Source organism: Lissotriton helveticus, chromosome 3_1, assembly GCF_964261635.1.
Source record: "Lissotriton helveticus chromosome 3_1, aLisHel1.1, whole genome shotgun sequence".
In the NCBI taxonomy this organism is placed as follows: Eukaryota; Metazoa; Chordata; class Amphibia; order Caudata; family Salamandridae; genus Lissotriton; species Lissotriton helveticus.
Window position 1 is genome coordinate 1,785,109,202 of NC_136061.1, and position 20,221 is coordinate 1,785,129,422.

The following is a 20,221-nucleotide window of genomic DNA, read 5'->3' on the forward strand; positions in this document are numbered from 1 at the left end:
TACAGGGCAGAGAATGTTTGGTAAGTATTGTTCGGGGGTCACCAGGTGACAGCGGACGGCTGTTACACTGGCCCCAGTGTCACGAAGGGCTTCAGCCCGGCGTCCATTGATGCCCACCCATTGGCTGTACTTCTGGGTATTAGCGGGTAGGGGGACCCGCGGGACCATGTCTCTCCCCCCTAGGCAGGCGAGAGCCATGGCGGCTGGCTCCCATTCTTGGTGGTCCTGTTCATATTCTTCTTGTTCCTCTGAGATCTGTTCCTCCCCCAGAGCAGCAGCGGCTACTTGGCGGGGTCTTGGGCTCTGGTACTGGGGGCAGTTTGGGTCGTTTGCATAGTGTCCGACTCGTTGGCATCGATGGCAGGTAACATTGGCTCGATGTCCCGGTCGCGCTGGGGTGCTGCCCCGGTTGGCCGGGGGGGTGGGGCTGGTAGTGAGGGTGACCGGAGCGTTGCTTCTTCCGCGTCCTTGGCCTCCACCTCCTCGGGGACGGTGCTGACCATTGTTGTTCCGGTTCTGTTCGGAGGACCCATTTCGACTCACTCTGGTGATCTCCCACCGGTCTGCTTCAGCTGCGAGCTGCCGGGGATCCGTTAACTTGCTGTCGAGGAGGTGCTGACGAAGTTCAATGAAGCAATTGTTCGACAGATGCTCCCATACCATAAGATTGAACAGTTGTTCGTAGGTTGTGACCCTGCTTCCTTTGATCCAGCCCTCGAAGGCTCGGCTAAAGTAATTGACATAGTCCACCCAAGTTGTACCTGGGATGCGGGTGCAGTCTCGGAACCTCTGACGGTACATCTCGGGTGTGAGGCCATAGCGGGTGAGGAGTGCAGCTTTCATATGGTCATAGGAGGTCATCTGGTGGTCCGGGAGTTGCAGCAGGGCGTCGCGGCCCTCATTGAGGAATCTCCCCCACAGACCGGCCCCCCAATCGCTTTTATCGATCCGGTGTGCAGTCATAGCGATTTCATAGGCCTTAAACCATTGCTGGATGTCGTCCTCTCGGAAGTATTCTCGAACGACATCCTTGGGGATGTGTACCTTCTTCTCTGTTGCCCCTGGAGTGTGGGGTTGCTCGGGCACCCCTGCTTCTTTATTCTGTTTGCGTAGGTCGATTTCAGCTAATTTCCGCTCATGTTCATATGCCAGTTTCTTTTCCTCGAGCTCCCTTTGTCTCTGTTTCTCCTCTCTTTCTTCTCGGAGACGCAGGTGCTCTAAGTTGATTTTCTGTTCGGCCAACTTTAGTTCAACGTCCATTTTGAGCCGGGCCATTTCCAGCTCGTGTAGTCGGGTTCTTTCTCGTTCCTGGATCTCGTCTGGCGAGAGACCCGTTCTTCGTTCTTCAGGGGCCATGGGGGTTTGTGCTGCGATGTCTTGATCGGGGGTTCCGGCAGCCCCGGTTTCTGCCCAAGATTCCAGGGCCTGCTTAAAGTCATCTTTGGTATTTAGTCCGGTGGTAGCGATACCTAATTCGATACAGAACTGTTTAAGTTCACGATGGTTGTACTCGTCCAATTTCTCCATCTGGAATTTCTCCGTTGATCCGCTGTCTTTAGTTGACATCGTGATTCGCCGTGGGGTGAGCTACTCTCTGTACGGTTTATGCGGTGATTCGGATCCCGTCGCTGGCCACCAATGTTAGACGGACCGGGAGGGTCGGCCGAGGATAAGGGGAGAGGTCTCCGGGGAGAGCCGTCTCCAGTGAATCGTACAGACAAGTAACTCCCCCCCCACAGACGGACACCACACAATGATAAAGTTCAACGATACTTTATAGGTAATTCTTCAAGTACGGTAGAATGGTACAAGGAGGTCTGGACTCAGGGGTCCCCTCTATTCTGGTCTCTGTTTGGGAAAAGGGTAGCGGGACAGTCTTGTTACCAAAGAGATGGGAATAGCTCTCAATCCTCGAGCTCGGTGGTGTAGATGAACGGGCCGCGGCGGAGCCAGCAGGGCCCGAGATGGATGAAGGAAGACGACGGTCCGCGGCAGAGCCAGCAGGTCCCGATGAAGGTGGTGGTTACAAACGGTCCGCGGCCACGCCAGCAGGTCCCGACGACGATGAAGGATAGGGTGGTTCCCAAAGCCGCGGCAGCGCCAGCAGGCAAGACGAAGGTGCACAAGACAGAGCTACGGCAGCGCCAGTAGTCCGTCAAGGATGAGTTCTTCTTTGCGTCTCTCGACTCCAAGATACAACTCCCGTCCTGCTCTGGAGCTGCCCCAGTTATAGGGCTGGTGTGCTTTGATGTCCGGACCCTCGCACTTGGAGGTCGGGAGGTCCGGGATGAGGGGGTTCAGACACCCAGCAGGGGGGTGGAGCCAGCGCCCGGGGAGGCGATGGGCGAGCGGTACTTGGCGGGGGGAGCCATCGACACCTCTTGCTCCCATTGACTGACCAAGTAGCCCGCTCACCTCCTGGGTGGATGTTGGTGCCGGAATGTCTGAGGCCTGGCCGGGCCCAGGGTTGAGGTCGATCGGGGGCCAGGCGGCCTCGTGGTGGAGTGTCCAAGATGGCGCCCAGGATGGGCGCGCAGGCCGGTAGTGGGTCGGCCTACGCGGTCAACAGGTTCGAGTGTAGGGGTCCCTGCGGGGACGGGGGACGTGCAATGGTGGTGTGTGGTACTTGCGTGGCTGGGCTCGGGCCTGGTTGGGCCAGGGGAGAGCGGCCCTTCATGTGGCCTGTCCAACACCTGTCGTTGGGCATTACCCGTGTACTCTTGCAGCACAAGCTCAGTGTGCCACTTGACGAAGGCAACAAAAACTCTAGTATTTGGCACCAACTTTAAATGGACATTATGGAGGCACGCTAATTGCAACATGATACACTGTCATTTATATGATCACATGCCTCTCCCACCTGAAATACATATGCATGATGCGTGGAAACACATGTAGGGGCACACGGCAGTAACAACATAATAACAATATAATGACACATGTGAGTAATCACTTCATCATAAAAAAAACACACAGAAAATGAAATGGAATGGGTGGTCCTAGAGACACTCGATCACACCAATAAGAACACCAAGAAATTCATTCCAAAAACAATAATGGTGGATTTATTGTCTCAAAACCTTCCACAGAGGTTTGAACAATGACATTACATAGCTAGCACTAAACCTATAATAACAGTTACGTCACACACACTGGTACGTCCCAACAAAACCCAGGAACAACTATTGAAGACCACACCTTGTTAAAATGTATTGGATATTAACTAGGTTCTATAACATCTACCAACTATAAAGAACAGTGTGCACATGTACCAATATTCATATATCTAAGTACCAGTCCCCTAACAATGTCCCAGATAAACTGAACAGAGACATGTAACCACACAATATCCTTGATTGCAAACATTTTTCTACCCTGAGCAACACTACCATGCCCGAGAACTTTCCAAAATGCACCATTTCACCATCTATATACATAGCGCTTTTACTTGACCTTTTATCAAGAAATACACAACCACGATATACATGTAATTTTGGACCCATTTTAAACCCATTACCCAAATATAAAGTCGTCTATGTCTATGTTCAAAAAAATCATCGGCTGGCATGAATGCAATCCATGTCATTGTCCCCCATGGTAAACAATGAGGTCTGTTTCAAAAAGCACATTTTTAACATTTTTATACACAGTGCTCCCGCTTGATCATCGTTAAAATTACTCAATTACAATTACGAGACACACTTTATTTTGCTAACATGTTGCCCACAAAATATTCTGTCTAAGTCCCTTCTTGAGAAATTCATCCGCTGACACGTTCGCCATTCACATCTTTGTCTTTTTTGCATGCGAGGTTTGATTTCAAGCCCCAGCATCCTCTACCCAGATCCACCTGGAAATAATAATTACTAATTTTACAATCAGCCTCAACCTATTTATTGGGAGGCCCGACTTCCAGTGTCCAACACTCAGGTTGGGGAGGACGCATAGGCATACTGGCCATAGGATCTCACAGGATCAACTGAGGGGCGATTTTCAAACAGTGGCTATTTGACCGCTTTGTAACTGTAGATCTCCAACATATTGATTCATTTAACAAAGGTCTCCAGGAGTGCTAACGCTAAAATCCAAGGCAAGTACCCTTTTGATAGTAAACTCGTGCTAACTTATCTATGATAATTTCCTGGGGAAATGTAATCAAAAGTAGAACCACTCGCCCCTTTTAACTATGTGCATGCTGCAGCACCTCGCGGCAGCAAACAATTTGATGGACTTCTCCATTAGCGTTTTTTAATCCTAGACTGTCCTTTGGACCGCTTATATTAACTCCCGCCATTTGTATCCCATAGTCAGTGATGTAACAAAACTTGAAGGGGCCCCCCTGTAAAGGTCATGGGGGTGGGGTCCTCATACTCAGACACAGGCAGGAGCTCAGGAGCTAGCTGCTGTGCACAGTGCCAGAGTGGGCCCCTTGCAGCTTGGGGGCCCCCAGCACCACAGGGGTTAAGGGGGCTATTCTTATGCCACAGCCCATAGTATGAGTCAATTGATGAGAAATAACTTGCTCAAAGTTTGCTTTGTTAGTTCCCCAACTCCCTTATGTTATCTTTAAGGCAAATTCTCTATAATGGCATACTCTTGCCGCACTTGATGTTATCGTTTGCCCATAAAAATCTATGGCATTCTCCACCATTGTGACTACTCACCGGGAAGCTGTTCTTCAACTACCCGCACATGCCCCACAGGATGATGACGAGACCCTTAATCCTCACCCACCACCTATGAGGCAGTAGTTATCCTGCCACAATGTATTTACTAATTTATTAAAATTGTATTGTTCAGTAGAACCATGGCAACAGAGAAAAATAAATCCACAACCAGAAGAGGGTGGAGAAGAAAGCATTTCAACCGAAAGGATTGGTACCAAGACTCGCAGTATGAGACAGAGGCAGGAAAAATAAAGGAAGAATTACAAGTTGTAAATTTATCTAAACGAGAGATAACTCCAACCGAAACTTCCCTACTCAAAAAAGGCATAAATTATTGCCCAACGAAAAGAATGGATCTGGCACAAACTAGAATAGATTTTTATCATATTCATACGGAAAATCAAATTGGCAAAATACTTCATGGACAGGAAAAACAAACCCAAGTTAATCCAAGACTTCCCAAAACCAATTTCCACACTAAAGGTTAAAGAAGCGGAAAGCTACTTAACATTATTAAATTTAAATTCAGAAGAGGGTCAAGAAATACAACTGGAAGCCGCAATACAACAAATGGGGGCGGGAACCAGTACAAAAAGGGCAAAATCAAAGTTCTATCCACAATCACTCCCAGGCAACAAGATTGACATTTTTCAAGAAGCGGTAACACATGATTTATACAACATCACCAGAACAAGGGGCCATGACAACTTAACTCTACAAGAAAGGCAGGCTCTCACACGTCTGATTAACGACAAAGAAATTGAGATTAAAATGGCAGATAAAGGAGGAAACGTGGTATTATGGGACAGAAATGCTTATTTCAAGGAGGCAATGAACCAACTGACCAATCCCCTCTTTCACGAACAACTTCAGACAAATCCAATGGACAAGATCAAAAAAGCAATTGATCAAAAACTGGACATTTGGGAAACAAAGAATTTAATTGACTTGGATGAAAAGAAATACTTGGAGGTGGATTTTCCTAGAATGGCAACAATATATTTTTTACCAAAGATACACAAGGATCCTAAAAGACCACCAGGGAGACCGATAGTGTCAGCAAAGGGTTCAATACTAGAACCAATGGCCAATTTCATCGACTACTACTTAAATCCTTATGTCCAAAAATTGAAATCATACATAAAAGATACGACTGACTTTTTATGTACCTTACAAAAATTTACTTGGCAGAATGAATATCTGATGATAACAATGGATGTCATCGCCCTTTATACAAACATCGATAACAATTTAGGTTTGAAAGCATGCCAATATTACCTGCAAGATCGCAATATTCACTGCAAAGCACACAATGACATGATAATGGACATGATCTCCCTGTGCTTATCAAATAACATTTTTCTATTTGGAGACCAATTGTACCGCCAACGGAACGGAGCGGCAATGGGCTTTTCCTTCAGCCCAAGTTATGCGTGCATAGCAATGGGCTGGTGGGAGGAAGAAGTGGCATGGAACAGTCAAAACAAACATTACACCTGACACATAGTGACCTGGAAAAGGTTTATTGATGATTTATTCATCATCTGGAGCGGGAGTGAAGCGGAGTTCCGACAGTATTTTGACATCCTCAACACAAGCACACCGTGCCTGAAATTCACGTATGAACTAAGCAAAACCAAAGTGGTATTTCTGGACACGGAGGTGTATGAAAAAGAAAATCAGATGGAAACAACGTTACATCCAAAAATCACAGCGACCAATGCTACCCTAGAAGCAACTAGCTTCCATCAACCTTCGTTGATCTCCAGTATTCCCTATGGGGAATTTCTCTGTTTAAGACGGATTTGTAGTGAAGAATCAGAGTGGAAAAAACACAGTGCGGATACGATCAAACGTTTTCAAAACAGAAAATATGGAAAACAACTGATAAACAAATGTTGGGAAAAAGCCAATGCGAAACCAAGATTGGATTACCTCAAACCACAAAATAAGGCAAAAGAAGGGGAAGAAGAACCAATAAGACTCATTTTGGATTATAGCCAAGAATCTAAAAAAAAAATTCAGATTTTAAAAAAGAATTGGAAGATACTGCAATTAGACCCCACTGTGGGACAAAGGATGGGGGCTCACCCAATCATAACGTACAGAAGAGCTACTAATTTAAAAGACCAGTTGGTGCACAGCCATTTTCAAAGTAAAACACCAAAGAACATATGGCTGAAAACGAAGGGATTCGTCAAATGTTATAATTGTAAGGTGTGTGAGATTGCTAAACCAACAAAAGAACTAATGATGGCAAACAAAAAAATCTGGACAATCAAAGAACTGATAACATGCAAAAGCCGGTACACAATTTGCATGATAGAGTGCCCATGCAAGCTGAAATACATAGGGAGCACCATATGTGAATTGAAAATACGAATCCTGCAACATGTCCGCGCTACAGTCTACAAGGACAGGAATAACGCGGTAGCCAAGCATATGGAGAGCCACCACGATGGAAATTGGAAACTCTTAAAGTTTTGGGGAATAGAAACAATGTCCCTTTCCGATCGAGGTGGCCACCGGGAAAAACTTTTGAGACAAAAAGAGTCACGGCATATTCTAAACTTTCGAACCATGACACCCCTAGGTTTGAATCAGTCGGAGGAACTGTACATTCATTTGTAAATCAAAAAACATTGTTCTTAACTTCTCTAACCTAATTGTCTCTTTTCACACCCTTACCCCATTCCCCCTTCTGTTCTTTTCTTTTTCTTTAAAACCCACTGGAGGGCATGATTAACCTTAAAAAAAATAAGTTGCGTGGCCCACTGAAGGGCAGTAATTTACTGTGTACTAATGGATGGCGCAGCATAAATGGTATGAACAAATAGACAGGGTGTCTAGAAATACCGATAAACAATGATGATGGGAATGATTTATCAAAGAGAATGTAGGGAAACTACATAGTCCAGAATTCCCAGCTCTCTATAGAAACAGGAAGTATGGAAATCACATGCCTCCTGGGTAAATTGGGTGTGTTTTAAATAATGTGTAACCTCAGGAGTAATCGACCGTGAGCAAGGTAGATGAAGTTACCGAAACGCGTTGGTTTGAATCTGTGACAAAGAAAATAAAAACAACTTGCTTTGAAAATAACTTTGGCTATGATTAGCGGCTCATTTCGTCTTTTCCGCGCATTTGACGTTGTTGGATATATATACACACATATATATATATATATATATATATATATATATATATATATATATATATATACAATCCAATATATAGTTCCACTACTCAAGGTGAACCCAAAATCCTGAATGCAACAACCCAGGCATTGTGAGCCTTATTTATTGTTGCAGCGATGCGACACTTCTCAGTGCGCCTTCCTTGCGACATGATGGATGTGCCATATTTTATGTACAGCGCATATTGTTGCAAGGAGTTACAGATACATCAGTATTACTGACATATCTGTAGATGCAAAAGTGATGCATTGCTGGAGTGTGTGTGAAAACAGATGCAACTCCACCAATGTGTCCTAAGCGCCTGAGTCACCCTTGCACCTGCCATGAGGAAGGCATAAGGTTTTGACGCAACGTCCTAGAAGTAGCGCTCTGACATCTTATAGATTTCAATGCACCACTTTCTATGAGGCTTTGATGTGGGGGAACATCCACCCTGCATACATTATACCTTGTGCAGATATTATGTAGCGCAGGTATTTTCGCAGTGGCTGCACAAAAAGTAGTGCAAGGGCGGCACAAAGGTGACACAGAGGTTCATAAATAAGCCCCTGTATGAGAGTATCTGTGCTAGATGTGCCATCCACGAGTGAAACCGGCCAGAAACCCACAACCTGAAACAGAGATCAAGATGGAGTAGAGTTTGCTTTCTCCATACAGCATTTGTGTATATGTGCATCTCCTAAATAGAAGAGAAAGCAATAGACACTATGGGGAGGAACAAGCAGATATTCTTTCCTTGGAAGTGTCTGGGCTCTGACTGATACACTGCGCTGTAAATGACTCTGGCAACAACTGCTATTAGGTAGAGGCCTGGGGGACAGAAGGAGGTCTGTAGTAGCTGTAGTTATGGAACGGAGCTTATTAAAGGGGCAGCAATTATTGTCCCTCCTTCTGATCTCTGTGAGGAGGGTTCATAAATAGCTGCTTACAGGCTTCGCTCACCTCTTTGTACTTCTGTGATGGGCACCCGACCTAAATATTATCCTGCTGAGTGGAGCATTCCGGCGAGCAGAGGTCTGAACAGGAAGGTGGCCTGGTCAGGACATATAAAAGGGGAACTGATGCAAACCAGTTTCAAGAAAGCAGACTTGGAATACACTTCTTCTGTTTGTAAAACTAGTATAAAGATGGGAGCTCTGGTTGTTGTTCCTTCTACAGAGGAGGGGGCTCCCTGCAGAGTACACAGGGACTACTACACAGCCAAGGGTCGGTGTTCACTGACAGCCAACTCCCCAGAGGTAAAGGACCATGGCCTGGAGTCCAATCTGAAGGAGAAATTATTGGACTGTCCTGAGTGCCAAGATATCCTACCTGTGAGTGAGGGAAGGATGCACCATCCCTGAAGGACTGAAGACAGGATAAGAAGCAACTTGTGGCCCAAGTGCCCCATAAGTGGATTGTGTGACCGCGTCACAGCCAAGTGTTTTGTTGAGTTCGAACCAGTTTAGAGGATTGAGTGACTTGAGAGGTGCCCTGGGGCACCTATTGAAGATTTAAGGTTGTTGTGTTGAGGCATGGTGTGCCGAAGATTACGCCCTGTATGCAGCGCTTAGGAGAATCCTCATCTGTGTGAGTGTAACCATGGTCCTGAAAAAAAAGAAGCTCTAAGTACTCATCTGATTGTAGGAGTGAGCCGTGTTGTGTATCAAGTACATTCTGGAGTCCAGTATGAACCAAGAACTGCAGCCTGCCGCCCAGTCTAGTCTCCCGTCAGAAGCCTCTGCTCCTGCCATGACCCTTGATGCAACATGCTGCTTGTCCAGCTCTGAGATCCTGCTGCAGCAAGAGGGCTGAAATATATCCTGCGCTGCTACTACAAACTCTGTTCAATGTTTTGAGTAATGATGTATAGTCCCAGTGCACTAATTAAGTTAAGTAAGGATCAGTTAGATTAATCTAACTTTTAGGATGCATTAGATCAATAGTAACATTGTGGTTCTGATGTGTAACCCAGCCTGACATAGGAACCTCATCAACTTTTTGCCTTATCAGTTCTGAGGATGCTCAGATTATGTGTGTGGGGGATGATCAATGGCTTTGGTGTGGTATTGGCCCTCCATGGGTGTCTAACGTAGGTCCCGGTGAGCCAAATACATGCCACAGATTCAGAATAAAAATCTGGCTAAGTAAATGAGCTCTATTTGGATTTGTTCTTCATGTGCAGATGTCTTAAAAAAACAGGCATGGATCCAGCCTGCTTGACATACATGGCACACCTTTTTTATTATAGCCTGCGTGAAGGGTATACAGTCACTCGGACAGAGATTACAATTGACTTGTATTTGCTTGAAACTAGTATGTGATCAAAGTGAGATTCAGTCTGCTTCAAAATAATTATGCATTCTGTTTGATCAACAGATCCCTGAACTCTGTGATTGATTTTGATATTCCTGTATCTCAATTCCTTAAAAGGCTTACAAGTTGTCCCCAATCAACTAGTACTAATTTGGAATTTGCCCACTCGAATTCTAAGTGCACCTAAGAGCAGCGCGGCATGACTAGGGCACGAGCTATAAGGCACCAGCTTCCAAAGCCTCTACTTCAGTTTACTGCACCTGACTTACAGTTAATTGTAGTGTGCACGCCACTATTTTGATGTTGAGTACGCTTTCTTGATAACAGTTGGCATTTTTTCGAAGCATTATGGTCTGCTATCCGAAGTAAACATTTTATGACTGCATTGCTGTAAGGTTTATTTATTGGAAGAAAGCAAGAGTATGCTTTTAGAATAACAGTGTACATATTCTGTGTAGATCAAGTAAACATAAAATAATATACATTAAAGTTGTTATTGTTATGCCAAGGAGGTATTAAAGTGCTTATCGCTGTACAAAGAAAGAAGCGCCCATGCATCAGCACTCAGCACGCATGCACGGGCACGCAAACCCATATACATTCAAACACACACACTCTCTATCTCTCTCGCTCACTTAATGGAGCAAGTAGGAAAAGATCAACCGATTCCCAGATCATGCGCAGATCCTTTAATGAATATTGATTTCCCGTTAAGTTTTGCAAATGATCTATAGTCTAGCCATTGGAGAAAAGGCATTGGCCAGTGACAGATTGTTAAGAGGGTTTGAGGAGAGGACTAGAGACTGGCCATGCAGGAGGTCAAAGATTGATTGTAGGTTTCAGAGAGGGAATTCTGAAAGTTCTGAAAGGTTGTCTTTGGACAGCTACATGTTTCCATAGGTTGATCCGGTAGTCTTGTCTGCACTGTAAGTCGGTGTTCACTTATGGAGTTTCTGTACCAGCAGTGAGAGCATCAGGAAGTTCACCATCCAGATCCATGAAAAGCCTAAATCCAAACATCAAAAGATTGATTGATTAATCAGCTTCATTCATACGTATACCACACACCATCTCTCTTAGGACTGCACCTAGGATATAGTTGCAGCTCCCGCTGAAGCATATTTAGCACATAGGTAGGTGCTTGACAATAAACATTTTGCAAGCAAGATTTTGCTTATTTACAAATTTTTAAATCTTTACAAAAATGTGGCTGCCTGCAAAAACGTTTTTTGCACAAGAATGTTCAGACTAAATGAGGATATTTTTGTGCATCCTATCCATATTAATATCGCCACATTTAGTATGTTGCAAAAAACCTCATGGATTTTGTGGAAGTAAAAAGATTTGGTACGCCCCAAGTTGGTTGTGTAACTGTCAATGGGCACACATCAGGAATCAACCCCTTCTTTAGCGCTGGTTATTCATCCTTCTGCGCCTTCTTAATAGTTATTAGCCAGAAGCTCGGGGGACGTTTCAGAGACTAGCTGAATCTTAGTGAACCCTTTCAACCACACTCTGCATAGGCACCTTTCACATGTCAGTGGGAACTTTTCTACCAGGCTTTTGGTGACATTGGTAATTCTGCTCTCAGTACCTATTGAATACAGCTCTGCTTTCTTGTCATCAAAGAAGCCTCATCCCTTCGAACACCAGCAACCCCAAACCAATATATACTGCATCCACATGTCTACTTGTCCTTGACCATCTATCACTGGAAGTAAATGTCAACCCCACAGAAGCAGGCTCTTCACATATTGTTATGTCTCAATTCTATGTTGTACTAATCTTTCATAACAATGATGTACACACCATGAACTAACTTGAGTTGGGCTCTTCCCTGTTCCATTTCTACTTTCTTAACACCTACTGCAGCTATTTCCTCCTTCTTTACATCAGCTATTTGCTCCTTCCATTGAATTTCACAAATTAAGAGCATTGGCAATCCTAACTCTCCTTTTGCCAGAAGAGTGCCAAAAGACCAAGGGAGGCAACAGAACTTCAATGACTGCCAAATGATTGTCAATGGGTTTACATCACCGAAAATCTAAAGAGGGGACTCACAGTCTCAATTATGGTTTGGGCTGGGTGGTGTCACCCGGGCACGATGATGGTTCCCTTATCACAACTTGCATGGTTTTCCAGCACTGAGTGTTTAATTTATAAAAGAATGAATGCCGGAGCCCAAAGCTCTGCTCAGAAGCTTGTGGCCAGTGAAATAAAATGTCGGCACACTGAATATGAAGGCTGCGTAGTCTTCCTCTTTAATCTACTACCAGACACTCGCTTCCCCTCTATCTCACTCTTGCAGACTCCTGATTTCCCCCTTTATGAAGTTTTTCTGTCTTTTTATGTCTTTGTCTTTCCATTTTGTTTAATTTTCCTCTCTTTCCCTCGCAAAATGTCTGATGCAGAATATAATTGCTGATTTGCATAAATGAGTGCTGGTGAGCCACACCGGCAACCACCGGCACAAATTAAGCATTACTGCACCCAGATGTCCTGAAAATAGGAACACTGGGCCCAACGCTGCTGGTGGAAAATCCATCTAGTAAAAAATTGCATGCAGGTCAAAAGGTGACCGTGGGCAGGAGGGGTCATGGCCCCTCAACAACAGGTGAAATGTGTAAGCCATCTTTGTATGGTGACAGCCGATGGGTCTGCCGGTGAGCTCTCTGCTGTGTTCCTGGTGTTCAGACTCCTGTGGAGTTTCATTGGTGGGTATGAAATACAGCTGAATGATAGGTTTACAGAACGTGAAAAGTGTGAGACACACAATCATACTTACGGTCGCAAGACCCAGCAGAGAAATAAGCCGTATCTAGAAGAGAAAAAACAAGCTTTCATCACTGACATGAAATGTGTTTGAGTGTGTAATCTTCATCCGAGAAGGCGCATGAGGATATTTTATCTGCAAGTCATTCTTCCTTTTCACCTAACTACTTTTAATTCAGTCATATGTCCTTACATAGGTCTGGCCAGGAGGAACCCGTGTGGCCTGAGGGGGGGGGGGGGGGTATGTAAGGGTAAAGCAGAGTTAGCCTCCCCTCCAGGCAAGCTGCAGCTAGGTTCGGACTGGGAACCACAACCGGCCCTGGCAAAGTGCTCAGCTGCTCCCCCCCACCCCACTCGGTGGGTTGGAGGTGCCGCCGAGCTCTTTGCCGGGGACTGTTTTCGGCCGATTTTGGTACAGGGCCGATTTTGCAGCTATGCTGCAAAAACAGCACTGTAACAAAAACGGCCCCCAGGGACCCTAAACCAGCCTCCACCCGTGTGGCTCACCTGGGGATTGCCCGGTGCCCGCTATGGCCAGTCCGGCCCTGGCTGCAGGTTCCTCCCCTCTTCAGATGAGTGACCAGACTGGGAAGCAGTATCAGACCCACCAAAAATGTTCAAACCTACACATAGCACGTCTTAATCACACAGACGCACGATTCGAACGCATTTGGCAGCCACTTATACGCCACCTCACCAAGGATGTGGTCCGTCGGCTAGACTGCCGACCCTGGTGCTGGAGACCAGGGTTCGAGCCTCGGGGTTGCGTCCACATCCTATGATTCTGGGCAAATCACTTAATCTCCCTGTGCCTGAATGTGTAATGTAAATACAGTGCTCATGTAAAGCGCTCCAATACCTTCGGGTCGAGTTCGCGCTATATAAATATGCAGCAAAAAAAAGACTGATCACTCCCGCCTAGTGCACCCCAGGCTGTGCGCCCTACAGCTGTTTGAAGATCCCTTGGAGCCTTTCTCTCAGGGTTGGAAACCAGACTCCCCGGAATGACCCACTTGAATTAATAGGCAGATGTCTCTACCCCCTGGTACTCCCACCCTACCACCCCCGATCCCCACTCTGGGCTTCCCACAGCGCCTTCAGCTTCAAACCTCCCCTCCCCCGTGAGAGACGCCCCCTTCGATAGCTTTTCTCCTCTCATTCTCTCCTCACCCCTTTCGACTTCTTTCTCTTGTTGTGTGTTTTCGTTCCTATTAAATATGACAATGACTGTTTAGTATTGTCACAGTGCGAGGTATTTTCTCTACGCGATGTGAAGGCTTTTCTGTCGCTTGGGCTAAGCCTACCATAACCCTAATGTATGCCCAGCTGTGGTGCTACGACATTCTTCCATGGTATAATCGGATTTGATGGGATGATTTTGTATTGCTATTTCAATGTACAGCTTGGCCTATGATGCCAGCTCACAGCTGTTCTTGCTGTGCCATTAACCATGTATTTGCTTGGCCTCTGTTTTATTTCTCGCTTTGTCTTTATTAAACAGACATTAAACAAAAAAATGTTCAAACCATTCACATACTGCAGGAGGCTGGGACCATTATGGGGATGGGGGCTTTGATGGTTGGGTCATGACAGCCAATGTAACTCTGAAAGCAGCACCCTAGCCTACACCCCACCTGGAATACAAACAGAATAGTAGAATGGCCAGTCTGGCCCAGTTCATAGGATGTCCTTCGGAAAAACACCTACCTGCTTTTACAGCACTGTGGTCCATGCAAGATAATTTCTATGTGATAACACTACCCTACCTAATGGTGCTCCATTTTTTACCAGTTCAGGATGAACAGTGACCTGTGATTTAAACTTGTGGCTTTCAGTTCACACCAGATGTCAGCCGTGAGTGCTTCACATACTAACCCATCTTGCTAATATTACAACATTGCCTCTTCACTTAGAGTAGATACCACAATTCAAGTTTTAGGCTTTTCCCACGAAAACCAAATGTTTTCTGAGAGTAGTTGTCATGTGTTGCTTTCAGTGAAAGAATTTCAATGATGCACCTCATGGTAATGATTTCCAGCATAAAAGCGCAGGACTGGAAACATGGGGCCTCATTTAGGAAGGCACTGCGCTACTAGTGCGTCACTTTTTCCCATTTTAAAAGTGACGAACTGGCGGCACAAGACCTTTATAAATAAAGCCCATGGTGTCCAACGACATGGAACCAGGTGGTACCACCACTTACAGAGAGACCTATCTGGCAAACAAACAAATGAAAGTGTGTCCAATACTAAGCAGATTGCACGCCAAAACATCCTCACATCACTAACTATTGGTTGCAGCGAGGGGCGTCGCATCAGAATGCTGTAGTAAGAGCTCAAGTGCAGTCTGGGACTCCTTTACCAAGATGGCTCAGACAGCGAGATGTAAAGGTCCTGTAGCATCAGGAATCAAAGGGCAGACGTGGACTCCTGTACCAAGATGGCACTGCCAGTGAAATGTACTGTACCATCAGGGTTCACAGGGTGAACGTGGACTCCTTTACCAAGTCGGAGGTACTAGAGGGAAGTCCTGTACCATTACCGTCCTATCAGGGATCACAATGCAGAATGAGACACCTTTCCAAAGATGGCGGTACTTAACAAGCAAAGCTCCTCTGTGACATCATGAATGTTAGTGCTGCAGAGGAGTCCTTTTCAAAGGTAGCACAACCCTTGGAAAAAGATTGCAGTGATTCATCTGGCACATGAGTGCTGATTCTTTACAAACCTGGCTTTGTTCATGTAGCGAGGATAACTCCTCAGTGAGGGTGTGGGCTTCACTTTAATTACACTGTGGGCTGCACTAGGATTAAACAGTGAGTTGCTGTGTGGGTAATACCGTCAAGATGCATTTTGAGGTTGCTCTTACATGGGTTACTTCTTTCTGGGACTAGTTGGTTTTAAGAACTTCCATTCAATCTATGCCAAGAGGAAAAGCAGAAACATGATGACGCACCTGCATAGATGGGTCCCATTGTCAATGTGGCACTGTCTCCAGCTGCAGCACTGCTTCTGCCGTTACCAGGGCAGATCTGGAAAACAAAGGAGGAGGTTAAAGGGTGGCAGTGTCTGCACGGAGAAGAACCCACATCTATTAACTGAACATCAACATAAGACAGCTTCACACTGCTTGAGGTAGATTGCAGCAGGGGACATATCGGCCTTCAAAAAGATAGGCAAGCATCCACATAAGGTTGGGGGTCGGGAAATCCATCCTCTCTTATGCACTTTATAAATTTATTAAATGCAAATCAAGTTTTACAAAATGCTGTAGTGGTCACAAAAACATTATTTTAAGATCGAGAACGCAAGTAACAAGTTTTGTCTACATACTGGTCGCTTTTGCACAGTACTTGACATTTGCTTTTAAAATAATTTGATTCCACAACAATATTTATTTTACAATTATGATTTGAGCTTTCCAAGTCTTCATCATGTGGAACAAGACAATAATTCTTGAGGCAATAACGTTGAAGAAGGAGATAATAAAATCAAAAAGAAAAGAAACAACAACAAAAAATTTAAAAAACACATCAGTGACTGTGCCAACCCGTATTGCATACATCACGAATAAACACCTACAAACGATCTTAATCGTGTCAGGACACATAATGATTCCAAATACCCTCTTTTCAGGGGCAAGCTAGGTTCTGACAGCACAGTACAACAGGATGGACTCAAGTATCACTATGTGCCTACCAGTACAGATATAGCAGAAGCATATTCATATCGATAGATTCAGTTTGTCATGCACACCAACAATTTTCTGTAACATATAAAGTACACTCTATGTCTATCATCTAGGCAGGGGTATTGGGCACTTTTCACGATATTTAGCTACGATAAAGACCCCAGAAGTTTTTGGGATGACTCTGAAGAGGGAATAGTTTGCTGTATACCTCTGTTTGTGTGTTGAAATAGAGCATATCTCTAGCCCATTCGGTCAGCGTAGGAAGTGGCCTGCGCCCCCACTGCACTGCGATAAACAACAGCCAACCCCATCTCTACCATACGGCGAATACCTTTCTTGATCTTTTTCAATAGCCCAGTAGGGTAAACATCCTTTACCACGCATCTTTTACCACGCAGTGCTTTTACAACGCAGGTTTTACAACAAAAACCATTACAACGCATTGCGCTGGGGGGCGCTCTAGGATAGGGAATAGTTTTAATTTACTATCCAACACCTTCCCTACTATCCACAGGGACTGGAGTTGGAATAGTAAATTAAACTATTCACTATCCAGCACCCCTAAGTGCTATGCGTTGTAACAGCATGCGTTGTAAAAACTGCGATGTAAAGGCATGCGTGGTAAAAGCATGCGTTGTAATGTCATACATCCGCCCAGTAGAGCTGGGAGAGGGTCTGATGCTATAGGGATTTCAACAATACTGCCGAGTTCCTGAAAGATCAAGTTTCAAAAGTCTGCTATGCCCGGGCACAGCCAAGCAAACGACGTTTTTTTTGCGCAACAATATAGGAGAGCTGTTGGACATGTATGTTGAATTAACAACATATATAAAGCAAATAATGAATACATCAAAAACATATGTTGAAAATATAGAAAAATTGAAGGATCAGCAACTTTGACCTACGGCATCGAATATGTTTTATTTAGTCGATGGTCCTGATGTATGCAAAGGCGGTTCGCAAATAGCAGGTGCTTTTTGTGTGACATCTTTTTGTGAAATGCATGTCATTTTACAGTGAGCTGTGTACTAAAAAGTTGCTTTACAACATGACATTCATAGAGGGTGTAAAATGACCTGTCAAATGAATGGTAACATGTAAGAATGCTAATTGTTATGCCCTGCAATTGGTGCTTAATGCTGGTATGGGGCCAGCAAGTAACAGTAGATGGTGTCCCCGCATTTGCATTACAAAACTGGATTTTATTTAAAGCTATCCATATTCCTTATAGAGACATGTGCTGCTTTAAAAAATATTTCACATCAGGGATGACATGGGGATGGGTGAAGCAGACTGTGTCCACTGGACCTCTGTCTGATCCCAGAGAGGCCAGCCTCCGAAGGGGCAGCTGTAGCACGCAGACAGCGTGCCCAGAGCACATCTGCTATGACCTACATCCGCGGAGTTGAAAACTTTTCAAGTTTTTGCAACTGTAACTGTGTTAAAAAATTATTAATGCCTTTAATTACGAACCACAATTAGAAGGGCAGAATGCTGCTTCATGGCAGCTGCTACCTGCAATTCATAATGAATTGGAGAACCCCTTTTGTAAGTCAGATAATAGTTTTATAATTTTTGAAAAGATCATTTGCATTCACAAACCCTGTGATTTTACAAATCACTAGAGGGCCTTATTATGAGAATGTCACGCAGTGCGCATAACAAGTCACTTTACTGTGCTGCACTGCATCACAGGGAAAGGGCAGAAATGTGCTGTTTTTAAGGCAATAAAGAACATTCCTGACTTTTCCCTGCGCTGGCACCCTTTTGGCAGCCTAGCGGCAATGTAGGCACCCTTGCACCATTTTGTAAGGGTGCCTGGAAGAGGAAGTAAGGAGGTGAAATAAAGATAATTCTACTTGTTAACCATCAACTGAGAAGGCGTATTTTTTGGTGTATTCCTAGGTCTTTCATTCTGGTAATTCTAGGAATGCATCAAAAACCAAGGGAGTTGCGCGGGAATAACCACACAATGCCCATGGAACATGCTCCCAGGGCATAGTACGGCAACACAGCAAATTGTGGTGCGTTGCCTTACTCCAGATGCATGGAGCCACTCAAAGCCATGCAAAGTGGTCTTGTGTGGCTTCATAACACAACACAGGTTTGCATCGCTCTTGCACCACATAAATAGACCCTTAGGTTTACAACAACAGTTGGGTTTTGTACATGATGAGGACCCTATATTTGGTGTAGGAGAAAATGATATAAATTGTGTTTACTATTAGGAAAATAATTCTAGGCAATTCGACTTGAGTGTTAGAAGCGTTCATCATAGAGATCATGTAGCAGCTGTGTGTTGGGCACATCATAGTGAATTCTAACTCCCACATTAACTCAATTTGGACTTAGTTGCTGGGGTTCCATTACCCCTGACAGCAAATTAATGTCTACGCTAAGCACTTCTAATCTTCTGTTCACCCCTGCTTTAAATCGTGACTCATATAATACTATGAATGAATATTTTGTTAAACAGCAATATCCTCCTGTTTTCCAATAGATAATGAGCAACGTGCAGCACTTTGTAGATTCAAATATGTGAGTTCTGTGGCTTTGCAAAAGAGAATACAACCACGATTTTTAGTTGAACATCAAATAAGGAAATGTTTCTTCGATCTTGACAGTCATAGTCTGTAGAAGTAGGAAAGGGGTCCTGGAAATGACGATTGCATTTGCAGACCCTCTAATGCAGGGGTACACGATGCACAACAAATACTGCGTGTTCAGTTTTGAGAGTGGACAGTAACATATTTTTAAAGGCAAAGTTTTGTATTAATGGAATAAAACCAGAGGCACTAGATGTGATTTTGGCTCCACCATCTCTAAATCACTTGTTCAAGATTGTTTACATTTTTTAGGTGGATGCTTTGATAGAAGAGGATGTTTATGAATAGTTACATGCACTTTATTAGATCATGTTTGCATTGATTATATCTCAATGATTGTTTTATGCAGGACTATTTAATTTGTAAACCCTCAATTTGAGGTTATCCTCAAGGTTTAAATACATCTAAACTGGGCAACATGCCGGCCAATGAGCTATTGAGAAAGAGTGGCTAATCTATTAGCAACCAATAAAGAATTCTGCTTCTATCATTCTGAAATTAACATAAAACTGCACTTCTGTTAACTAGCAATCGGTATTGGGCAAAACATGTCTATCAAACAGCTAAAAATAAATTAAAGCAGACTTCTATCCATCAAAAATCAACAAGGGGCAGCCCATGAATGAATAAGTTGTGTCAATATAAATATAATTAGAGGATATAACATTGATCAATCAGCAATCAATAGCTTACAGTACATCTATCACTAGCCAATTAAGGACAGCCATCCGATCTTTCAATCAGTTATCTATAAAGGGCATGTAGCTATCAATTAGAAATTAGAAAGTAGGAGAAATTAGAAAGTAGCAGAAAACATATACCAATAAACAATCAATGGATGAAAAAAACATGTCAAATTTGGCAACCAATAGAGTGCTATTAACAATCAGTGGTGGATAGATGGTGTCTTATGCTTGTGAATAATCAATAGAGCACAGAATTATTAAAAGGTCAGCAGTTAATATAGGATAACACCTGTATCAAACAACAATAA

The 20,221-nt window shown here is 44.1% G+C and overlaps 1 long non-coding RNA gene across 1 annotated transcript; it reads right to left on the bottom strand.

The window, feature by feature from the left end:
* Positions 1-11,027: 11,027 nt before the first annotated feature.
* LOC144825148 (uncharacterized) lies at positions 11,028-15,960 on the bottom strand. The gene is made up of 3 exons (XR_013609298.1): positions 15,887-15,960; positions 12,945-12,977; positions 11,028-11,165 (listed from the first exon to the last, which is right to left on the bottom strand). It is a non-coding gene; the product is annotated as an uncharacterized LOC144825148 (long non-coding RNA).
* Between the last annotated feature and the right edge of the window lie 4,261 nt (positions 15,961-20,221).